The sequence below is a fragment of the Spinacia oleracea genome, chromosome 2 (genome assembly GCF_020520425.1).
Source record: "Spinacia oleracea cultivar Varoflay chromosome 2, BTI_SOV_V1, whole genome shotgun sequence".
Classification (NCBI taxonomy): domain Eukaryota; kingdom Viridiplantae; phylum Streptophyta; class Magnoliopsida; order Caryophyllales; family Amaranthaceae; genus Spinacia; species Spinacia oleracea.
The window spans coordinates 16,863,792-16,869,626 of record NC_079488.1 but is presented as its reverse complement, the minus strand read 5'-3'; the positions used below and the strand labels follow the sequence as shown (position 1 = coordinate 16,869,626).

Genomic DNA, 5,835 nt, shown 5'->3' with positions numbered 1-5,835 from the left:
GCAAGAGAGAGAAGAGAGCGAGTACCTTTGTACCTCCATGGATGAAGATCTCAGGAGGAGAGAGAAAATAGGTTCTGTTGTAGGAAATTTAGATTTATGAGGATTTTTAGAGCTGATCATATGCGGGTTTGGACGGGAAACGGACGGGTCATTTCCTAAAACATTTGTCCAACGGACCTAAAAATGTTGCCCTTACCCGTCCGCTAAGCAAGATGTTGATTTCCCTTGCCCGCCCTCTGTATAAAGGACGGGCTGCCCGCGGGCTAACGGGCTTATTAAAACATAAAACATAAATTATCCAAGCTCATAAAATAAAATGTAAATTTTTCACTTCAATCACTACTAATATTTATATTACATTATCGTATCTGCTAATAATTTGAAACTAGAGTTTTTAACCAAATAAAAGTCTAATGACACATGCACCAAGCCTTGTAGAAATTAGCTAAATTACAAAGCTAATTTTCCAACTTCAAAGACACGAATCAAATCCATTATTGTTCCATAATATGTCTGCAAATTTCATTAACAAGAAGGGCCTTTATTACTGCATGGAATTACATCTTCATCCTCTCCCAAGTCAAGTGGATTGACAGATCTACCTTTTGCTATATCTCTGCAAAATTATTGGCATGAAAAAACAAAAAAATAGAAAATTGTCTAATTTTGGAAAAAATATATTCGCCGTATGAATATATTCCCAAAACAACAATATTCCCAAAATAATATTTTAATTTAAAGTAGACTGCACACCTCAAGGGTCCAGCTTCCAAACTAACCCATCAAGTATGAAACCAATGAATCATTGAAAAGTTCATTGTTTATTTGTTTTGAGACACACCTGATCTTAAAATGATTAGATTTTGAAAAAAATATAATGAAGTAACTTTGGTAGATTAGGGAAGATGAAGAGGTGAGACCGTGAGATCCCAAACAATAAAAACTAAAACAATAAATTAACTATGAACTTACATGTAGGATGGAAGAGGGGTGTCGTCTCACTGAGCTCCAAGTAGCTTTGTTGATAGAGAAGCAACGGTGAAGAAAGGTAAGAGTACTAAGAGTTTGTGGGGGTGAGTGTGTTACGACTCTTTTACAGAAAATGAAAGGGTTAGATTAGGCCTTTAGGGTTTCATTTAGACACCAGAATAATATTTATTCTAGAATGTTCTTATGTATTTTAAATGTAACGGGCTGGGCGGGCGTGCCCGTTTTTAATTTGTTTGTGCCGTTAACCGCCCATTTGTGTTAATGGGCGGGACTTGGCCCTCTCGAATATAATTTTTTTTTTAAAAATGTTGTCCAAGCCCGCTACTTTAGCGGGCCGAGCGGGCCGGGCTTATCGGGTTACCCCGCCCATGATCAGCTCTAAGGATTTTCCTTTTTTCCACGCAATACCGAGATGGGAAGCTAGACCGTTAAATCTTACTATGATGAAAGCGTGAGATTACTTCTCATTCTTCTCATTTTAAGCCCCCTTCTCATTTGAGTGTAAACCTATATATATATATATATATATATATATATATATATGGTCCCCCTCCAATGAGAAGATCACTAAAATGAGAAGAATGAGAAGCAATCTAAAGCGTTCAAAAGAACTTAATCGGAAGGCCTAGATGACGCGCGTGATAAACAAAGAAACAGAACGCAAAAACACAACCCAAACATTTAGAAAAAAATTAAAACCCGGTTATCTCTCCCTTCTTCCTGCGTACTATTCTTCCATGGCGGAAATTAAACCTCTCAACTGTATTATCAATTGTTCCTCGATTCAGGTTCTCGCTAAACGTAATTTCTGAATAGAGGTCAACGAATCCCCAACATGAAGGTATATTTTTCCTTTTTATTGTAATCAATTACTTTTAAATTTTCAAATTAGAATTTCGAAATTATTGAACCAATTACAAATTGATAGTGAAATTGAATTTATTAGTAATTTTGAGTGAAAATTGCGTAAAATTTGAATGAAAATTGCATAAATTTTGATTTGCTTGTGTTTAATTTTGTGGGGGTTTAAGCCCTGTTGTTGAACCAATTACAAATTAATAGTGAAATTGAATTGATTAGTTGTTTTGAATGAAAATTGCGTATTTGAATGAAAATTGCGTAAATTTTAAATGAAAATTGCATAAATTTTCTACTGATATTTACGAATTAGGTTTTCGAATTAGTATTTGGTATTAGGTTCATTTATTAGATTTCGAATGATATCGTTGAATTGGTAGGTTTTCGAATTAGTAGTTGGTAATAGGTTCATTTATTTTATTAGATTTTGTTTAATTAAGTTCATTGGATTAAATCTTTCGAATTAGGGGTGTATTGGAGAGAAGAGGTGTGTTTTGGAGAAGAGATACTGCTGAATGTAGAAATAACATGGATCCAGTTACATGGCGGGAGAATTTTAGGTTCGAGAAACCATGTCTTCAGACATTAGCCATTAAGATTCTGAGTAGGGTGCATTACCCTGTATGGCCCTAGCTCTCTTCAGAAGCAAGTGAAATTCCCTGCATTTTCTTATGTTTTCAGTTGCAGCATTATGGGTTGATACATGTGTTACAGTGTTTCACAATTGATGTTGGTCTATGGTGGCTGCCGAGCTGTTGGTCCGTATAAGTGTCTTCTACTGTCAAAAACTCCCCTGATGGATCAAGATATTAAAAAGAAAAGAAAGACATTGATGGTGAAGATCAATGCGGTTACAGAAATTTAATGGTTCCAATAAGAGATTATATAATTGGTGGTGATTGGGATGTTGGAGCTGGCACAGGCTTGAAGGGAAGAATGCATACGTGAAAGCACCGTACAAGGGAGAAGAATGCAGACGTAAAAGCACTATACATGGGCTGGTCAAATTCTAAAATTGATTTTGAAGAAATTTGAAGATTTATGTTAGCTTACCTGTTTCATCTATCTTGAGATCAAAGAAATCTTCAGTTGTTCAGACTAAAGTTCTTCAACTTGGTGGCTAGAAGATGTATGCCCTGCTTGTTTGTGTGCTAGCTTAGCTTGGTCACATTGTACAAGGGAGATTCATCCTGCCCTTTTTCTAGTCAATATATGTACCCAAAAAGAGAATTGCAGCTTACAAACTCTTGGAAATTAACTGAGCAGAGAAGCACTGAACTGTCTGCACTTGTTTATTGAGCAGCAGTGCATATCTGATTAAGGATTAACCGGAATCAGCTAGCTATCGTGTGCATATCTGATCCCCCTAGCTTAAGGTTGAAGCTTTTTCAGAGGACTTGTTTTTAGTTCTACTAGTAGGGGTGCCCAAGAAAACTCAATCGAGGTATCAAAATCCTGAATACATAAATTAGGTATGAATTTATTGAAGAACCAAATAGGATTGTTAATATAATGAGTTATAAAGTGATTTTGAAAGATGATTTCGCATTGTGTTGGTTCCAATATGCAAATAATGCCTATTAGCTCAATTGGTAGAGGTTTGTGCGATTACACAATGATGTAGGTTCGAATCCTACATAGGCAACTCTTTGTATTTTGTTTATGATATTAGTCTCCTACTTGATTATTCTTTACTTTTGAATCGATTCTATTTACAAGTTTATTTACTTTTGAATTGAATAAAAAGAAAATTATGAGCAATTTTTTCTTTAAGAATAGTAACCAGAATTTTGAAAACATTTAATCGTTTGTGTAAAATATCAAAATGAGTAAAAAAAAAAAATTAAGTTAAGCAATTAGAATTTTAAAAATATTTTCTCATTTGTGTAAACTACAAAAAATGAGCAAATTTTTTGAATATTAAGTAACATGATATTTTAAAATATTTTTTCATTTAGACACAATGAGCAAAGTTTTGAATATTAACAAACCCGAACTTTAAAACTAGAAAAAAATGAGCAAAAATTATTTGCTCATTTGTGTAAACTATAAAAAATGAGCAAATATTTTGAATGTTAAGTAATACTTCCTCCGTCTTTTAATACTCGCAACGTTTGTTAGTTTCACGCATGCCAATGCACAATTTTGATCATTTATATCTTAAATTCTCTTTATGCAAAAATTATAAAAAGTTGATATTTTGAAAATACACATTGAGACGAATCTAACAAGATCCCACATGACTATGTTTTATCTTATACAAAAAACACTACGAATAGTCAAAGTAGATTATATGAATAGTGGCAAAAGTTCAAACGTTGCGAGTATTAAAAGACGGAGGAAGTATGAGATTTTAAAATATTTGCTCATTTAAAAACAATGAGCAAAAGTTTTGAATATTAACAAACCCGAACTTTAAAATTTTTAAAATGAGCAAAAATATTTGCTCTTGGTGTAAACTATAAAAAATGAGTAAAATATTTGTCCATTGGTGTAAACTATAAAAAATGAGCAAAAATATTTACTCATTTGTGTAAACTATAAAAAATGAGCAAAAAGTATTTGCTCATTTGTGTAAACTTTAAAAAACGAACAAATTTTTTGAATATTAAGTAATATGAGATTTTTAAATATTTTCTCATTTAGACACAATGAGCAGAAGTTTTGAATATTAACAAACCCGAACTTTAAAATTTAAAAATGAGCAAAAATATTTGCTCATTTGTGTAAACTATAAAAAATGAGCAAAAATATTTGCTCATTTGTGTAAACGATAAAAAATTAGCAAATATTTTGAATGTTAAGTAATCTGAGATTTTAAAATATTTGCTCATTTAAACAGAATGAGCAAAAGTTTTGAATATTAACAAACCCGAACTTTAAAAATTTTAAGATAAGCAAAATTATTTGCTCATTGGTGTAAACTATAAAAAATGAGCAAAATATTTGTCCATTGGTGTAAACTATAAAAAATGAGCAAAAATATTTGCTCATTTGTGTAAATTATAAAAATTGAGCAAAAAAAAAGAGCAAAAATTATTTGCTCATTTGTGCAAACTATAAAAAATGAGCAAATATTTTGATTGTTATATAATTTGAGATTTTAAAATATTTGCTCATTTAGACACAATGAGAAAAAGTTTTGAATGTTAACAAATCTGAACTTTAAAATTAAAAGAATGAGTAAAAATATTTGCTCATTTGTGTAAGCTTTAAAAAATGAGCAAAGATATTTGCTCATTTGTGTGAACAATAAAAATGAGCAAATGTTTTGAATATTAAGTAATATGAGATTTAAAAATATTTGCTCATTTACACAAAATGAGCAAACGTTTTGAATATTAACAAACTCGAACTTTAAATTTTTTAAAATGAGCAAAAATAGTTGCTCATTTTTGTTAAATTTGAAAATGAGCATATTTTTTGTAAGTTAACCAATTAGTTTTTTAAAAATATTTTCTCATTTGTGTAAACTATAAAAAATGAGTTACTTTTTGAATGTTAAGTAATTTGAGAATTTAAAATATTTTCTCATTTAGACACAATGAGAAAAAGTTTTGAATATTAACAAATTCAACTTTAAAATTTAAAAATTTAGCAAAAATATTTTCTTATTTGTGTAAACAATAAAAATGAGCAAATTTTTTGAATGTTAAGTAATCAGAGATTTTAAAATATTTGCTCATTTAGACACAATGAGCAAAACTTTTGAACATTAACAAATCAGAACTTTAAACTACAAAAAATGAGCAATTTGAATTTTAAAAATATTGCTCATTTGTGTAAACTTTAAAATTTAGATACAAATGAGCAAAAGTGTTGAATATTAAGAATATAGCTGATCAGGTTTTTGTTCTGTTTTGGCTTGTGCCTTGGTTCTTGTTCTGGCCTATGGCATGACTGGTGAGCTGCTGCTTTGGCTTGGTTTTTTGTGGCCTTTGGCCTGGTTTTTTTTCTTTAGGTGCTGCTGCTACTGCTTGTTTGTTG

General features: G+C 31.1%; 2 long non-coding RNA genes across 2 annotated transcripts; one reads left to right on the top strand and one right to left on the bottom strand.

The window, feature by feature from the left end:
* Positions 1-369: 369 nt before the first annotated feature.
* Positions 370-1,109, bottom strand: LOC130466802 (uncharacterized). The gene is made up of 3 exons (XR_008926952.1): positions 973-1,109; positions 754-841; positions 370-616 (listed from the first exon to the last, which is right to left on the bottom strand). It is a non-coding gene; the product is annotated as an uncharacterized lncRNA (long non-coding RNA).
* A 529-nt stretch (positions 1,110-1,638) lies between these two features.
* Positions 1,639-3,550, top strand: LOC110778041 (uncharacterized). The gene is made up of 2 exons (XR_002530655.2): positions 1,639-1,831; positions 2,316-3,550. It is a non-coding gene; the product is annotated as an uncharacterized lncRNA (long non-coding RNA).
* Positions 3,551-5,835: the final 2,285 nt, after the last annotated feature.